Source organism: Diceros bicornis, chromosome 23, assembly GCF_020826845.1.
Source record: "Diceros bicornis minor isolate mBicDic1 chromosome 23, mDicBic1.mat.cur, whole genome shotgun sequence".
In the NCBI taxonomy this organism is placed as follows: domain Eukaryota; kingdom Metazoa; phylum Chordata; class Mammalia; order Perissodactyla; family Rhinocerotidae; genus Diceros; species Diceros bicornis.
The window spans coordinates 37,185,942-37,201,788 of record NC_080762.1 but is presented as its reverse complement, the minus strand read 5'-3'; positions in this window follow the sequence as shown (position 1 = coordinate 37,201,788).

The window sequence follows — 15,847 nt, the reverse complement described above, 5'->3', positions numbered from 1 at the left end:
TATAGAATCAGCTTATTGATAGCTAAAAATATTAGTTTGCTGGGGCTTTGATTGATTGGTATTGCGTTAAATTTATATATCAAATTGGATATTTGATCCAATTGGATTGGATAATAGACATCTTAACAATATGGGGTCTTCTAATCAATACACATAGTGTATTTCTTCACTTAGATATTCTTTGATTTTTTTCCAGAGTTTTGCATATTTTAGCATTCAGAACATGCACATTTTTTGTTTAATTTATACTTACTTCATTTTAAACAATTGTAAATGCTATTTTTAAATTTCAAATTCCAATCATTCATTGTTGGTATATAGGAATGATTGGTTTTTGAATATTGACCATGTAGTCTACAAACTTGCTAAACTCACTTATTTACTCTAGGAGCTCTTTTGTAGAGTCCATGGGATTTTCTAGTTAGATAATACCATTGTCTGCAAATATAGATCATTTTATTTTCACCCATCCAATCCAAATGCCTTTTATCTCTTGTTCTTGTCTTACTGCACTGGCTAGGACTTCCAGTACATTGCTAAATAGGATTGGTGAGACAATCTCCTTGCCTTGATGACACCTTAAGAGAAAAGCATTCACACTGTCAACACTGAGTATGACGTTTGCTATAAGTTTTCTGAAAATGTCCTTTATTAGGTAAAGGAAGTTTCTCCTATTTCTAGTTTGCTGAAAGATTTTTTTTTAAATCATAAACAGAAATCGAATTTTGTTGATATTTTTTCCACATCCATTGATACGATTATTTGGTTTTTCTTTTTCAGCTTGTTAATATGATGAATTACATTGATTTTTCAAATTTTTGAAGCAGTCTTTCATTCCTGGTGTAAATCCCACTGAATTGTTATATGCTATTCTTCTTTTATATATATTGCAGGGTTTGATTTACGTATATTTGTTGAGGATCTTTATGTCTATGTTCACGAGGGATATTGGTCTGTAGTTTTATTTTTGTGGTAATGTCTTTCTTAGGTTTTGGTATTAGTGTAATGCTGGCTTCATAAAATGAGTATAGAAGTGTTCCCTCCTCTTCTGTTTTCTGGAAGAGATTGTGTAAAATTGATAATATTTCTTCCTTTATATTTGATATAATTTGCCAATGAAAATATCTGGGCCTGGAATTTTATTTTTTGGAAAAGTTTTAACCATGATTTAATTCTTCTATAGATATAGAACTATTCAGGTTGTCTATTTTTTCTTGAGTGAGTTTTAGTAGTTTGTGTCTTTCAAGGAATTGGTCTGTTTCATCTTGATTGTTAAATATACAGGCATAAGGATGTTTTTAGTAATCCCTTACTATCCATTTAATAATTGTGAGTTTGTAATGATGTCCTATCTTTCATCTGTGATATTATTAACATGTGTCTTTTCTCTTTTTTTCTTGGTCAGTCTTGCTAGAGGTGATCAATTTTATTGATCTTTTCAAAGAAACTCTGCATTATAGCCTTTAGCATATAAATAATTAAATTCCCTCTTTGGTAATTACCACATCTGCGTCATATCCGAATCTGGTTCTCACAATTGTTTTGTCACTTCAGAGTGTTTTTTCTTGTCATATACAGCATAATTTTTGTTGAACCCGTACATATGTACAGGCTTTTTGATACTGAGGTAATATATTTTCTGTTTGGAGATGAGCATACCTTCTCTTCTGCTAGGACTTCAAAGACGGGTTTTGTGAATCTGGTGAGGAGGTGGGTTGTGTTTGAAGTTTGTTGTTGCTACAGTTATCCACAATGCACCAAAGGCTCCAAATTCCTTTGCTGATATTTTGTGTTTAGAGTGTGGGCTGGTTGTTAGAGGGTTTTCCTCAGTGTTCACTCCCACTTGGCTTTGCGTTTCCCCTTTGCAATGCTCCCCAGAGAGAATCTGCCTCAGAGGTATTCCACTGTTTTTGTTTTTTGATCTATGATTATTAGCCTAGAGGGGGGCAGTCTGGGAAGGAAGGCCTTCTCTGATGTTCTAATTAAAGCTCATCTTAGGCAGGCAGTGTGAAGCTGTGCCTAGGTGCTGTGGCTTCCACCATTAGTCCTGCTCCTCCTCCAGATGTAGTGCTGGGTCTAGCCTGTATTCCTTCCCCTTTCCCAGAGGTAGAGCTTTTTTCATTCTCCTCCTCATTCTCTTCCCGCAACTGCAAAGGGTTTCCACCATTGCTCCAATGCAACAGTTTTTGCTCGTCTTCCCTGTGCATATCAAAGTTTTGTCCCATAGGAGAGACACTGCTATTCCTCATGCCAAGCCAGAACCACAGGGAAGTGTCTCAGGATTCTTCACAATCTTCCCTGTGAGAATTTGGTGGCTGTCATGGGGAAAACCTATAAGGGGGTACAAACCCCTTATGTCTGTGGCCCCCAAAGGCTTTACACTCTCACATTAGCCCATATTTGGCCTTTAGCAATTCCTTTAAAAATTTTTGCTACATCTTATTATTGGGTTGTATGGTTTTTGGCAGCATCTACCCAAGTAATCAAATCCCAGGGTCTATTTTTCCCTGTCTGTTCACCATTTGGAGGGTAGTTGTTTGCTCTGAAAATTCTTTAATTTGCGGTTTATCCAGCTTTTTTCTTGGTTTAATGGTGGGAGCAATGTCCTTTCCAGCTTTTTACATCTTTGAGCTCTCAGATGACATTTTAAAAGATCCTTTAAATATACTCAAGGATATTGCTAAAATTAGATAGTCTTTACTCAGTTCAAAGAGCATCATGATTTGCCTTGATGCCACAGATATGGAAATAGGTGCATCCTTATGTTACCAATATGTAGATTTGCAGCAACTATGATATCAGTGCATAGGATGACAAAATATCCTTCAAAATCTAATCACAAATGCTACAACAGATGTTTTGCAAATGTTAATGGCTTAGCTGTTCCAATGCTAAAATGTACTTTTTAAAAATAAAGGTCATCAACACAAGGAATGAATTTCATTAGACTTATATCAACAGTTCTATAAGAAAGAAAAACTATAACATGGCATTTACAAGTAGTGTCACTATACAAGTTGACAGGAAGAAAAATCCAGAATGTGGGCATGGCACACAGGAAAAAAAATAGCTAAGAAATACTAGCAGAATGAGAAGAGAGTGTTCAAACAGCAACCTCCAAACCACCCTTCAAGGCACAGCCAAAGAAGAATCTCACTTTAATTGTCACTTTCACAGAAGTCTGGGTGCACTTATGTTTATGAGGTGATCCCAATAGTAGTTTATATCTCAGGTCTGATAAGCCAATGCACAATATTACAAAAATGTTTACAGATAGAAAATTCTATATAGGCCTCACAGAAAAATAACTATTTTATATAAACACACATGCCTTCAAAGGAGCAGTGATATTGTTAATTTGTACTCTGAGCATTTTTGTCGGCGTAGATTTGCTCTACATAAAAGTGAGAGGGGAGTGAGGAGAAGGGATAGGAAGGTCGGGAGAAGAGCAAAGAAGCTAGCAGTCGACTAGGGTGCTACCAGGATAGGAATGGGCACTGTGGTCTCTAAATGGAAAATAAACTGTGTGATTTTAAGTTATTGAGAGGTGAGCAAGCTGATACTTTAGTCAAGCTTTAGTGAAAAAGTTGCTTCATGTAACTTCCTTTTATCCGTGGTTTTTGGAATGTTATGATCCCGTAGTAGAAGCTGTTTCCACTTTTGGTTCAACTCCAGGGCAAAAGTAAAGGACTTAGTCCAGAAGCAGGAATTGGTCTAAAGAAACTTAAGAATGAAGGTCCCTTCATCTCTTTGCACTTCCACTCTATGCCATAGAACCCAGCAAAGACATGAAAGGGCTTTCAGATTTTCACAGTTCCTAAAATGAGGCAACCTCCATGCTCCCTGTGTTTGTCAGTGCCGTCTACCTATGTGTCAAATTCTTCGTAACACTGGAGTCTCATCACCCTGTTGTTTATAGATCATACCTGTCATTTGGGAAATCAAGAGAATGTACTTGGTATTTGTGTTTGTGATTACGCAAATGAAAAAAAAGAACCTGCTTCTTTCTCTATCCTTGTATCTCCAAACACATGAACCACAGTGCCCCCAAAGGATACCTGACGACCCAGGACCTATGGAACGAAATGTTACATGAAAAGTCACCACAGTAATCAACTTATGCTGGTTCCTGAGGTTGCTTACAGCACATTGTTCTCAGTAAGGATCTCATTTTTTTCTAAAGATAACCCAGTGAAATGTGCAGTAGTATTCTCAGGGAACACAGGTCTTCTGACTCCACGCCCTAAGTGCTACCTACCAATCACAGCTTTCTCCTCACCTTATCATCCCACCCAAGACTGCCCACCTGAAGGCACGCAAAATTATCAGGCATGGGTATCGGTATATTGTCAACATTCTTATTAGTTGTACAGAAGAAAATTGAAAAACTTCCTTAAGAAAGAAAGAACCCTTTTCCTTAAGCATGAAGTGTTTAGCTAATTGCCTAAAAAACCTGAAAATAAGGACTTTGAATAACGTCATTCAATATTGAAAATACTCGTGGATACTGACAGATCATTAACTTTCTTTTAAGTATTAAGCTTTGCGTTTTCTCTAATTGCAAACAAAGTAGAAGACTGTGTTAACAATGCCTATACAAATATTTCAGAACAGAACAAACTGTAGTAAAACTATATAACAATATTTCAGTGTTATCCCTCTGTGATGAGTTATCTATAATTTTCATTCCACAAATTTTTCTCTGTTATTTTTCCAGTTTTTTCCAAACTGGAATTGAATTGAACCTGTGAACTAAATAAGAAAAATTTGGTTGTGCCACAATTGGGTTATTTGTGGTAGATATTGATATTCTATTAGAAGGGTTTTTCCTCCCACACAGCCTAACTGTTCTATAATTTAAAAACTGAAATGTTATTTTAAAAATAGCCAAGAAACTGTTGAATATGTAGAGAGATATACTATCCTAGGTAAACCAAAAAGGTCACAAGCTTGGAAGCATGAGTTGAGGTGTTTTAAAATAGGATCTTTTAAATGGGCCAAAATCATCACTCTAGCATAAAATCAACTAGTCAAATTTCTTCATTTTACAAATAGAAAACTAACACTAAAGAGGCAAAATGACTTTCCCAAAATCACAAAGAGAATGAGATGCCCAGAAACAGAACTTAGGTCTTCTCCCTCAGTCCAGTCCATGATTTTTACCTTACCACAGAAATATAAACTATTTAGTACAAAATGACTGTGATCTTTCCTAAAGCTACCTAATGACAGCATCTTCTCCATTTGCTCATCTTAACAGGTGTCAGATCTAGGAAATAAAAAATAAACTTACAAAGTTGAAATCCTGGCTTATTCCATACAATTAAATTCCTTTTATTGTCCATAGGCAAATGGGGAAAAAGAGGAAAATATTTTATTTTGGCCAAACAGGGAGGTAGCTTGTGGTGCACTGAGGAGAAATAAATGTCTATTTTAACAACTGGCTCGGATTCCCAGAGAGAGGTGGCTTTGCTTAGGAAACACCTTGATAGAACTCTGCAGAAGGAAATACCGAGGCCTGAGAGTATGTTCTTTATGGAAACAACAGAGTGAAAAAAAACACCTAAACTGCTCTATGTAGAGCCATTTAACAGAAATTTGAAATTGGGGAAAGAGCCTGTGGATAAAGAAGAAACGAGTCCAAATAGCATAGCAGGATATTAGACAATATGGATACAAATGAGAATGTTGATGTTGGAGCATCTAAAATCTTTTAGAGAACAGTAACATTTAATTCAACTTGTTTTACTTGCTAAAAAGATAAATCATTGTGAGTCAAAAATAAAAAAATCCTAAAATTGAGGGGGGAAAATACCAAAGTTTGTTGCACACATAAAATTTCTGGGTAAATGGGTATCATTAGAAAGAGGAGTTACATGGCTTATATTTTACACCTGAAGCAGAGAAAGAAAAACAGCTCCAGAAGGAAAGACTCAATAAGATTGAGAATCCACTGGAAGCAGAAGCTTGATAGGAGAAGCTGAGAAGTTACAGAACTCCAACACGCAAGTCCCCCTCCTCCAAGCATCCCTTACCCATTAAGAGAAAGATTGGCCAAGTCATTTTTGTGATAGAAGTTTAACTCAATGTGTATTTAATTCTCAAAAAAATGTCAGGAGACCAGTTGACATCTGGGTTATGCTGGTATGAATCGTGAGTGTAAAAATAAAAGCATACTGGCCAGCCCCAGCGGCCTAGCGGTTACGTTCATCGTGCTCCACTCCAGCGGCCCGGGTTCAGTTCGGGCGTGGACCCACACCACTCTGTTAGCGGTCATGCTGTACTGGCAGCCCACATACTGAAAAACAGAGGAAGATTGGCATGGATGTTAGCTCAGGGCGAATCTTCTTCAGCAAAATAAGCAAATAAAATAAAATAAAATAAAAAAAACATAAGCCTAACACCAGGGAATTCTTGCCTCTCAGTATCATTATCACATTGTATTTGGTGCTTGTCAAAATCAGAGTTAACCCGTATGTCTAGGCAAGGCTTAGTTTAGTTTAGTTTAATTTGTTTGTTTTGGTGATATACAGTGAAGCTAAAACATTTAGGAAAATTATTCAGATCATACCAAATGCCATATACAAAGCAAACTTTATGGTAATTAAAGAGATACATAATTAACTTTAGGGTAATTAAAGAACTAAATGTAAAAGATTAAAATTGAAGTAAACTAACAAGAAAATGACGCTAATGTGCAGAAGAATTAGAAAAAATGATATCATTGGCATAAAAATACATTGACCACAGGAGGAAAAAATATATGACTTTGACTATTATGAAAAAAATAAAATGAAATAGAATCTGACAGACATGGCAGGTAAGGGCTAATCCCGGCGTTGTATAGATTATTATATCAATCATATAACAGACAGGATTCAAATAGTTAAATGGACAAAGGACATAAAAAGTTACTCAAAAGAAGAGGAAATCCAATTATTAAGTAAACATTTGAGAAAATATATAACCACATATTGACCAAATAATTAAAGTTAAAACATGGTGTCTTTATTACCTGATAAACTAGTAAAAGCAACTTCTTTAGTGATAATAGTTCATGCTGAGAAGATGTCATTTCATCACCAAAATGTGATTCAACTTGGTTATATTTGCAATGTGAAGTGTGAAAAAAGGTAACATTGGTACTTTTTTGGAAAGCAAAATGACAACACTTACCCAGAATCATAACCAAGTGCCTACCCTTTGACCTAATAATCCTAAGGAAATCATAACTTAAAACAACAAAAAAACAGCTCTAGGTTAGATGTCACTCAAACATCAAAAAAAAAAAAAAAAAAAAAACCCTATCCTAAACATTAAAAAAATAAGGGCAGAGAAGTAAGTTATGAGATAGATCAATAACTGCTATACAACAACTGTAAATACTGAAAATAATGACACTTTGGTATATCATTTTAGGTAAAAATACAGAACAGAAAATACAATCTAAGCTTAGAATACACATGCATATATGCAGACATATATGTATATACATGTATATGCATATGTATATATATATTCAAGCAACAGAGGGAAACATGGTAAAGATTAAAAGCAGTTTTGAATTAGGGTGAAATACGTAGAGGGAATTTGTCTTCTAATCTCTTTATTGTTGTTATAATATTCATATGAGAAATACAGGGTTTTTAGGGGAAAGGAGGTCACATTAAGTATGGCTCATATATAACTCCTGCTTTCCTAAGTTATGTCGTTTCATTTGTTGGCCTATCCCATATCTTCATTAATTAAAAGAAATATTAAAGCTATGTTTTTTGCTCCAAATTTCCATTATCTTTACCTATATAGAAAACTTATTCTAGGCAATAACAATTTCTTAGAAGTTATGTCCCAGCAATAGTGAGCTATACTGTCCCGCTTAGGTATCAACACTGTGATTGAGAAAAATGAAATAATTTATTCTAATGTGAATTGACATGCTCTGATATGACCAACTCACCTTTATGAGTTATAAATGCTAACAGATTTTCTAATGGTTCACTTATTTATTTCTTGAGGTTCTGTTATTTGCACCCAGCTATATATGAGTTCTAGGTGTTCCACATTCTTTTCCCGTATTTAGTATTATTTGAATTTTTCATTTTAGTCATTGTGGTGGGTTTGTAGTGGTATAACATTGTGGTGCCAGTTGCTATTTTAGGTGCTTTATTGGCAATATCTATTTGATCCCTAGTAAACCTATATGGAAACAGAGGCACAAATAAATGTCAAGCTAGCGTTGGAATATGAGCCGTCAGACTGCAGACTCTGAGCTCTTGGCCTTTGTGAGAGAATGGCCTCTCTGAGTATCCCATCAATTCTCTTCTTGGTAATTCTGCAGGTCATTGCACCAGCATGGTTGTTTTAATGAAGGAGATTAAAATCAATCATTCTTTTACCATTAGCTCAAAATGTTAATCAAATTGACGTTGCATTTTCTCTCTTTAACCTATGACATTCATAAACTTGTCTTTTAAGCCCGAAGAAATTAGCATCCAAGCTGAAATATCAGTTAACATGACCGATGAAACAAACCAAGAGAAATTCTGGAGCTGTCAACCAACTATAATTATATACAATTTAAAGTTTTAAGTCATAACAGTATGATGAATGCCTCCCTTAGCACACCTATAAATACATTTGTGGTAAAGCTGAGAGCTTAACCAGTCCCTTTGGCATGCTAATTTACTCTTTCTTCTGTTCTCTGTAGAATCAGTCTCAAGATTGTAAACGATTTTCTTAGTAGCAATGTACATAAATGAAGTCACTAACTACTTCCCCTGTCTTCTTGCTGATTTCTCTTTATTCATTAAATGATACCAAAAGCTTAAAAATTCCAAAATTTATGATGAATTATATTAGATTAGACACATTTTTCTTTTAACTTCTGGATATCTTCTTCAACTGTTAATGACTTTCTGTCATTTAAATGAGTCTACCATACCAGATAGTAGTTGGAGTCTGAGGAACACGTTGTAATTCAAGTTTCTACGGGTCAAAAATTAGTTTCGCGTCTAATTTATAATCTAGAGACAGAGCAAAATGTAACAATTTATTTTGCAATTTTTATTCTGAATTTTGGTTGACAGAGTCAGATAGAGTGTTGGAAGGAGGTGGCATTCAAGAATGCAGAATTCTTTAAATACATTTAAACAAAAGTAAGGGACAAGGGAGGTATGGAAATAGGGAACAGCAAGAAAAAAAGATTAATTTTCGAAAGAAAAACATTTCTATTTAGGCTTAAAACTCATGTATCAAAAACACTGCGGTGTTTTAACTGTGCATTATTCTGAATGTACAGGTATTAATGGCATTTTTCTATTGTTAACCATAACCATTTGTGGAAAGTTTGTCTTTACTACACAGTACTGTGACTTCTTTCACGACTTGGCCATTAAAAACTATGACCTTGTACATGGACTTGAATGGACATCTTCATGAGCTACTTGAAAGGAGATGATGAATAATACTATTCATGTAGCTCATTCCACATGCTAGTTTTCACAAAGTGCTAAGTAGTGCTAAGAGTAGCACAGCAAACAGAAATCACAAGCTAAAGTCAACATGATTTTAATGAAGAATGGTGTATTTGTTCTCTAGTGTAATGGAGTTAAAAACATTGATATTTTGCAGTTTTGAAATTCCAGAGAAAGATGGAAAAAGCTAAGTTTCATTATAGACACATTAGTCTAGAATGGTCTAATATGATGTTGAGATAAAGAATAGATTATTCAAATCAAATTCTTAAGGCTCTATTTCAGTTTTTGTTTTCTGCTTTATTTTAAGAGAACCCTAAAGAGGCAATTGAATCTAATTTCCTAACTTGCTCCATAGTTACGTATTTGAATGATTGGGGAAATTTTGTACCCTAAAGTCTTCTATAATATTATTTCATTTTTGCTAAAAATTAAATTATCAAAACTAAATTCTATACAATGTTTGCCTGTGAATCTTTCATAAATCAATCCTAAATCAATCTGATTGCTATCAAGTGGAAATAATTCTAATATTAATGTATTAAACAAGATCAGAGGTGTAGATTAGTCATTGTGTCTTAATTTATCACATGCAAATCAAATTGGACTTTTAATCACCAATATTTTACTTTAATTTATTGACCTACATAGGTTTGATGTACTCTTTTGCTGGCATGAAATTATATATACTTCCTAAAACTTTCAAGAAATTTTGAAAATTTCAAATATCTTCTCTGTACTATCAGATATACAAAATATCAGTACATTCTCAGTAATAATGGTGCAATATATTATGCCATTAGCAAAGAATTTTAGATCATTCTTAACAAAAATAATTAGTTAGACCATTAAAATCTGTAGAATGAAATCTTTTCTCATATAAATTATATGGGTAAATCAGATTTTTTTTTTACGAACTACTTTAGAACAGCTTTCTGTGCCTAAACAAAACCAATTTGAACTAAATCCATCTCCCCATCATGTATTATCAAGCATGTCAGTGAGCTATAGTTGATCTACGTCCTTGATATAGAGAAGGACTCAAAGTCTGTTATTTTTTAAAACTCTGAACTCTAAAACAAACAAAAAATGTAAAATTTTTATAGAAATTTTCATTTAACAGTGCACATTTTTTAGGAGAAAAAAGAACTCTTTGGGACCGAATTAGGCGAATGTTTTCAAGTGAGATATAAAATGAACAACAAATAATTTCCCACCAGAAATCATTTTCAAAGAAATCAGTGTACACACCCACCTGTGTCTGAGATTTCAGTCCCTTATATAATATATCTTTCTAAAACAAATGGAACTATCTTATACCCTTGCTAATAGAAAACTAATGGTAGGTTATACCTCAGATACCTCATTTATAATATTTTTGTACTTATCACTTTATATCTCTATAAAGCTTCATTTTTATGTTTTACTGGGTAATTTCTAAGGAAAGAAAATCTGTTCTAAATCATTAGTTTTCTGTATTGGAAAACATATATTCACTATAAATCATGGCAGGTTTTTAAAGTCAATTAGCATCAATCGATAAAAGTATTGCATAAGGTTTGCAATGCCTGAACTAGTCTTTAATAATAATTTTTAAAAAGCATTCACATAGATCTAAATGGCATTTATAACTTCATTCAGGGTTGGATTTGTTCTGGAAAGAGAAATTACAACAGAATAGGATGAGATGACTGTTGTACTTTCATCTCTATCTTTCAAATAACTCTGTGTTATTTATATTGAGAGGTAGGATTAGCATTATACGTTGTGTGAGCAGTCTCTAGACACTGACATCAAAGAACCTGGAATCTAAGAGAAAAGGTAAAACATTTCCTCAAATAACTCCAACACAAGATGAAAGTTAAAAGCACTCATAAATTGGGTGCCCATGACAAGCTATGGAGGTGCAGAGGTTCCTTCCTGCTTGAGAGGAGCAGGGTCAGGGAAGAACGCCCAGAGGGAGGTGGCTTTTGAACTGAACCTTGAAGGGTGAATAAGAGAACAATGTCAAAGAGCATGGAACTGTCCTTTCACAGCACACTTATTAATGCCTAGTAACATCTTATGGAACAGAGTACTGAGAAAGACCAGCTTGGGAACTATCATTGCACAAAACTGGTAGCCATGGCCTCCATGAGGCAAGTAGGGGCATGGTGTGGGCAGTGTTCAGTGAGAGAGGAGAAGGGGTGGAGGGTACTGGGAAGAGACCTGCTACAGAGACAGGCTTGAAAAGACTTGGTAACTATCTTACAAATGGGGATGAGTGGATACACACGTTCAGAGTAGTATTCATGCTCTTGCACAAGTGCATGCCTTTCGAGAGTGAAAAGTGGGGAAAGGCCTAGAAGAAGAGTACCCACAACTGTAAGTAGCATCTGACTTCCGCAGCTGTTGGAATAAATAGCACCACATGTGAAGATGGCAAAGACAGAGATCACAGTTTCCTCCCTGGTCCTTCTTTCGTAGTCTCCTTTGATGGTTCCTCCTATACACCTTCATTTCTTAATGTTGGAAGTCCCAAGGCTCAGGGTATGGTAGGCCATTTCTCTTTTCCATCTACACTCACTCCTTTGGTGATCTCAGGGCATTGTCCTTTTCAGGACAGTAAATGATTCTTGTGCAGATGCAAATTAATATCACTAGCCCAGAAGTCTCACCTACACCCAGAATTGCCTTCTTGACATCTCTGCTTCAGAGCCTAGGAGACTTCTGAAATTCAGCATATTTAAAACTGGTCTCCTGGGTCCTCCCCCATCTCCCTGCCCGCCCCTGCCACCAAATGTCTTCCCTTTCCAGATCCTCATGAAAAATGTCAAAGACGTTTTTTACTCCCTTCTTTCTCTTTCACCCCATGTCCAATGCACCAGCATCCTTATACCAAGCATCTGACCTACTTTCAGCATCTCTACTCTCATGTCTGGTGAAAATTGCTTGCTTGGTTCCCATCTGATCTCTCCACTCTCCTTCAGTATATTCTAAAGTGGAAGAGCCGGGGGGATCCTTTTAGAACATGCCTCAGATAATATGACTGCTCTGCCCCAAACCCAACAATGGCTCCTCATTTTATGCATGATAAAAGGCGAAGTTCTTACAAGGCCCTATAAGTTCTTCCCTCTCAGATGAGGTTCTGACATCATCTCCTACCACCCTTGCCTTTGCTTTCTCCACTGCGAGCACACCAGCAGTGTTTCTCAACTATGCCAGGTAAACTTCCGCCTTGGGCTTCAAATTGTCTGTTCCCTCTGCCTAGAATAGACTTCCCCAGGATAACTGTAGAGCTGACTCTCACTTCGTCAAGGCTTTGCTTAAATGTCACATTCTCAATGAGGTCTACTGAGATATAGTTGTAATTTGAAATTACACTGTAATTTGAAATCTGCTGTTATTTGAAATTACGAGCTCTCCCACCCTGCCCACCATGACCGATCTCCACTATCTTTCTCCATTTTTTTCTATTTCCTCCCATGAAATTTATGAAAGGAAATTAACTAAATTATACAATATGATTTAATTGTTTATTGGATTTACTTTTTATTGTGTATCTCTCTCTACTAGTAGGTAAGCTCTACAAGAGCAGGGATCCTTGCTTTATGCACTGATGTATCCCAAATACCCAGAATAGTAATTGCCAGAGGAGGGGCTTAATAAATACTTACTACTAATATTAATACTTAATAGGTAAATGAATAAATGCACTCTAAAAGGTCTTTTCAGATATTTTTTCTCTTAAGTACTAATGTAATTATATGATATTGATATATTGATTAATTAATATGTTAATATTTAGTGCTGTTTGCAATCTAGGGCAAACCATATTTGTCTGTGGTGTATTATTTACCTATTTAAACTATGTTCCCTGAAATATGCTTCAAAAATACTTTTTTGAGGGCCGGCCCCGTGGCTTAGTGGTTAAGTGAGCACGCTCCACTGCTGGCGACCCGGGTTCGGATCCCGGGCTCGCACCGACGCGCTGCTTCTCTGGCCATGCTGAGGCCGCGTCCCACATACAGCAACTAGAAGGATGTGCAGCTATGACACACAACTATCTACTGGGGCTTTGGGGGGAAAAAATAAATAAATAAAATCTTTAAAAAAAAAATACTTTTTTGAAATATTTATATCTATATTGAAAAGTAAGATGTGTGACATTATTTTGTGCCATCTTTATCAGTTTGGCTTTATTTATGAAATAAGATGGGAGTATGCCCAACCTACACACAGACTATGGAGTGTTGGTGTGGCACACAAATTTTCTATGCCAAAAAGTTCAAAAGAATTTACCAATTAAGCATTTTATTACTAGAGCATTCAGCAGAGTTTTTGGATGACTTTCTCAAGTTTTTCCTGTTATTTTCTACTTTCTATGTAAGAAAACTTTGCAAACATATATACGTATATATGTATTTCATAGGTATACAGAAGTATGTGGATATTTTCTAAATATATTAGCATGAAACGTAAAAGCCTATGCAATGGAACTTGGTGTTAAGAGCCGGATTCCAGTCCGGTTTGAATCATAGGACTTGAATTCTTGTGATAACTGAACATGTGAAATGTGGCAAGTGAGTTTACGTCTTTATGCGTCAGGTTTCCCAATAATAAGATGAGGTGAATAATAACACATATCTCTTTGGGTTGTTCTGAATGATTTGACACGTATAAAGCATATAGGGAATTGAAACATAGGATTCAGTATTTCCACTTCCTGTCAGCTAAAATGAAAATTAAACCACCCAACCAGTGATAGCCCTTTTTTTTTATGATAATTGAGATTAGTTTTATTAAATTTCTGGTTGATGCTTATGCAACAGGTGCTGTGGAACCTTCAGCTTTTTGGTTCTTTCTTAAAAAATTTAATGATCTGTAACTAACACTTGATAAGGTGCTACATAAAAGGACCCTGTGATATTGTTGCAGTGTGAGGAATTCACTGTTGATGTGAATAATTCCACCTTCTAATTTATATGTTTAATAGTAAATCATTTAAGTTGTGTTAAGTGTCCTGTTTAATAATACCGTGGGCTACCTCCTGGATTCGCCACACTTGTATTCCTAGGAGGACATCAGGGGCCCTGATCTCTAGTCTCTCCCCCAAGGTTTCCCTTATCAATCCCTGCCCTCTGCCACTCTGGGTTACGTGTTACATATTACTTGTTCTCAGAGCTCTCTGGTCTTGTCCTTTTGCACATTTTCAGCGCCAGAATTGTACTTTTGGAGTTATTTGTGTAATTGCTAGTTTAAAGTTCAGAATGCAGACTCCATAAGCACATGGACTGTGTCTGTCTTTTTTACTTCTTGTATCCCCACTACCAGTTTTAAAATTCAAGACCTAATAAACACTCAATAAATATTTTATAAAATAAGTGAATGAATAGATGCTGTTACTCAGCATATACCAAACAGTACAGTATAGTGCTCAATAGTGTAAACCTTAGAGGGAAAAAATTTTGCTTTTGAGTCTCTCTCTGCCATTTTGTATAGATAAGTTTCCTCCAAGAAAGTTACTTAATCTTTCTGATACTTAGCCTTCTCATCTGGAAAAGGAATGTAACAAAAATCCCTATTCTCAAAGAATGATTGTGAATTAAAGTGGGCTCATGTTCCTGAAGGGCTCAGCACAGTTGCCAGCATCCAGGAGACAATACATTGTGGCTATTAGTATTGGTTATTATTGAACAGGTTATTATTATACCTTCAATCCTAATTGTATCTTTCATTAATATAAAATAACATTCTCTATCTGATATTATTTGGTTTGTGTTTAAAATACCTTTCTTTAGAAAATATTCTGAAAGTCAGTTTCTCTTTTGTTAAATTTGTCTATTTGCTGTGAACTAAGTCAAGTTGGTCCCCCACGATTGCTAGATTCTTCAGATGGCAGTATTTCAGATGGCCTGAAATACTTAAAGACTGAAAAGGACTACAGGCCCTACCTCACTATCCAGTAACAGGCTAGATGTTCTAGTGAAGGTAGGATTGATCTCAATCCTGACACATCTGCCAGGATTAACAGCAAGTGGCATAAGAACAGGCATATAACCTGTTCATGTGAAACCTGATGAAGTCCCAGCTCCCTGTCCTTTGAAGCACTCTATGGCACCTTGCAAGAATATCCACTTGAGGCAGATGTAACAATTTTCTAGTGGCAGAATCCAGGCTAGTTTTAATCAGAATCAGGTGACAGAATCCTTTGTTTCGTGGTTCATCTGAGGGCCAGGAAGAATCTAGGCTCTGGATACTACTCCAAAGGGAATGAGCTTCTTGACTTTAAACCTCACTTATGCAAAGGCGCTGGTGCTTGGTTAATATCTCTAGCCAATTCCCAAATCTTAGACATCAGTAATTCCATCAATGGAAATGATTTCTCATACCAC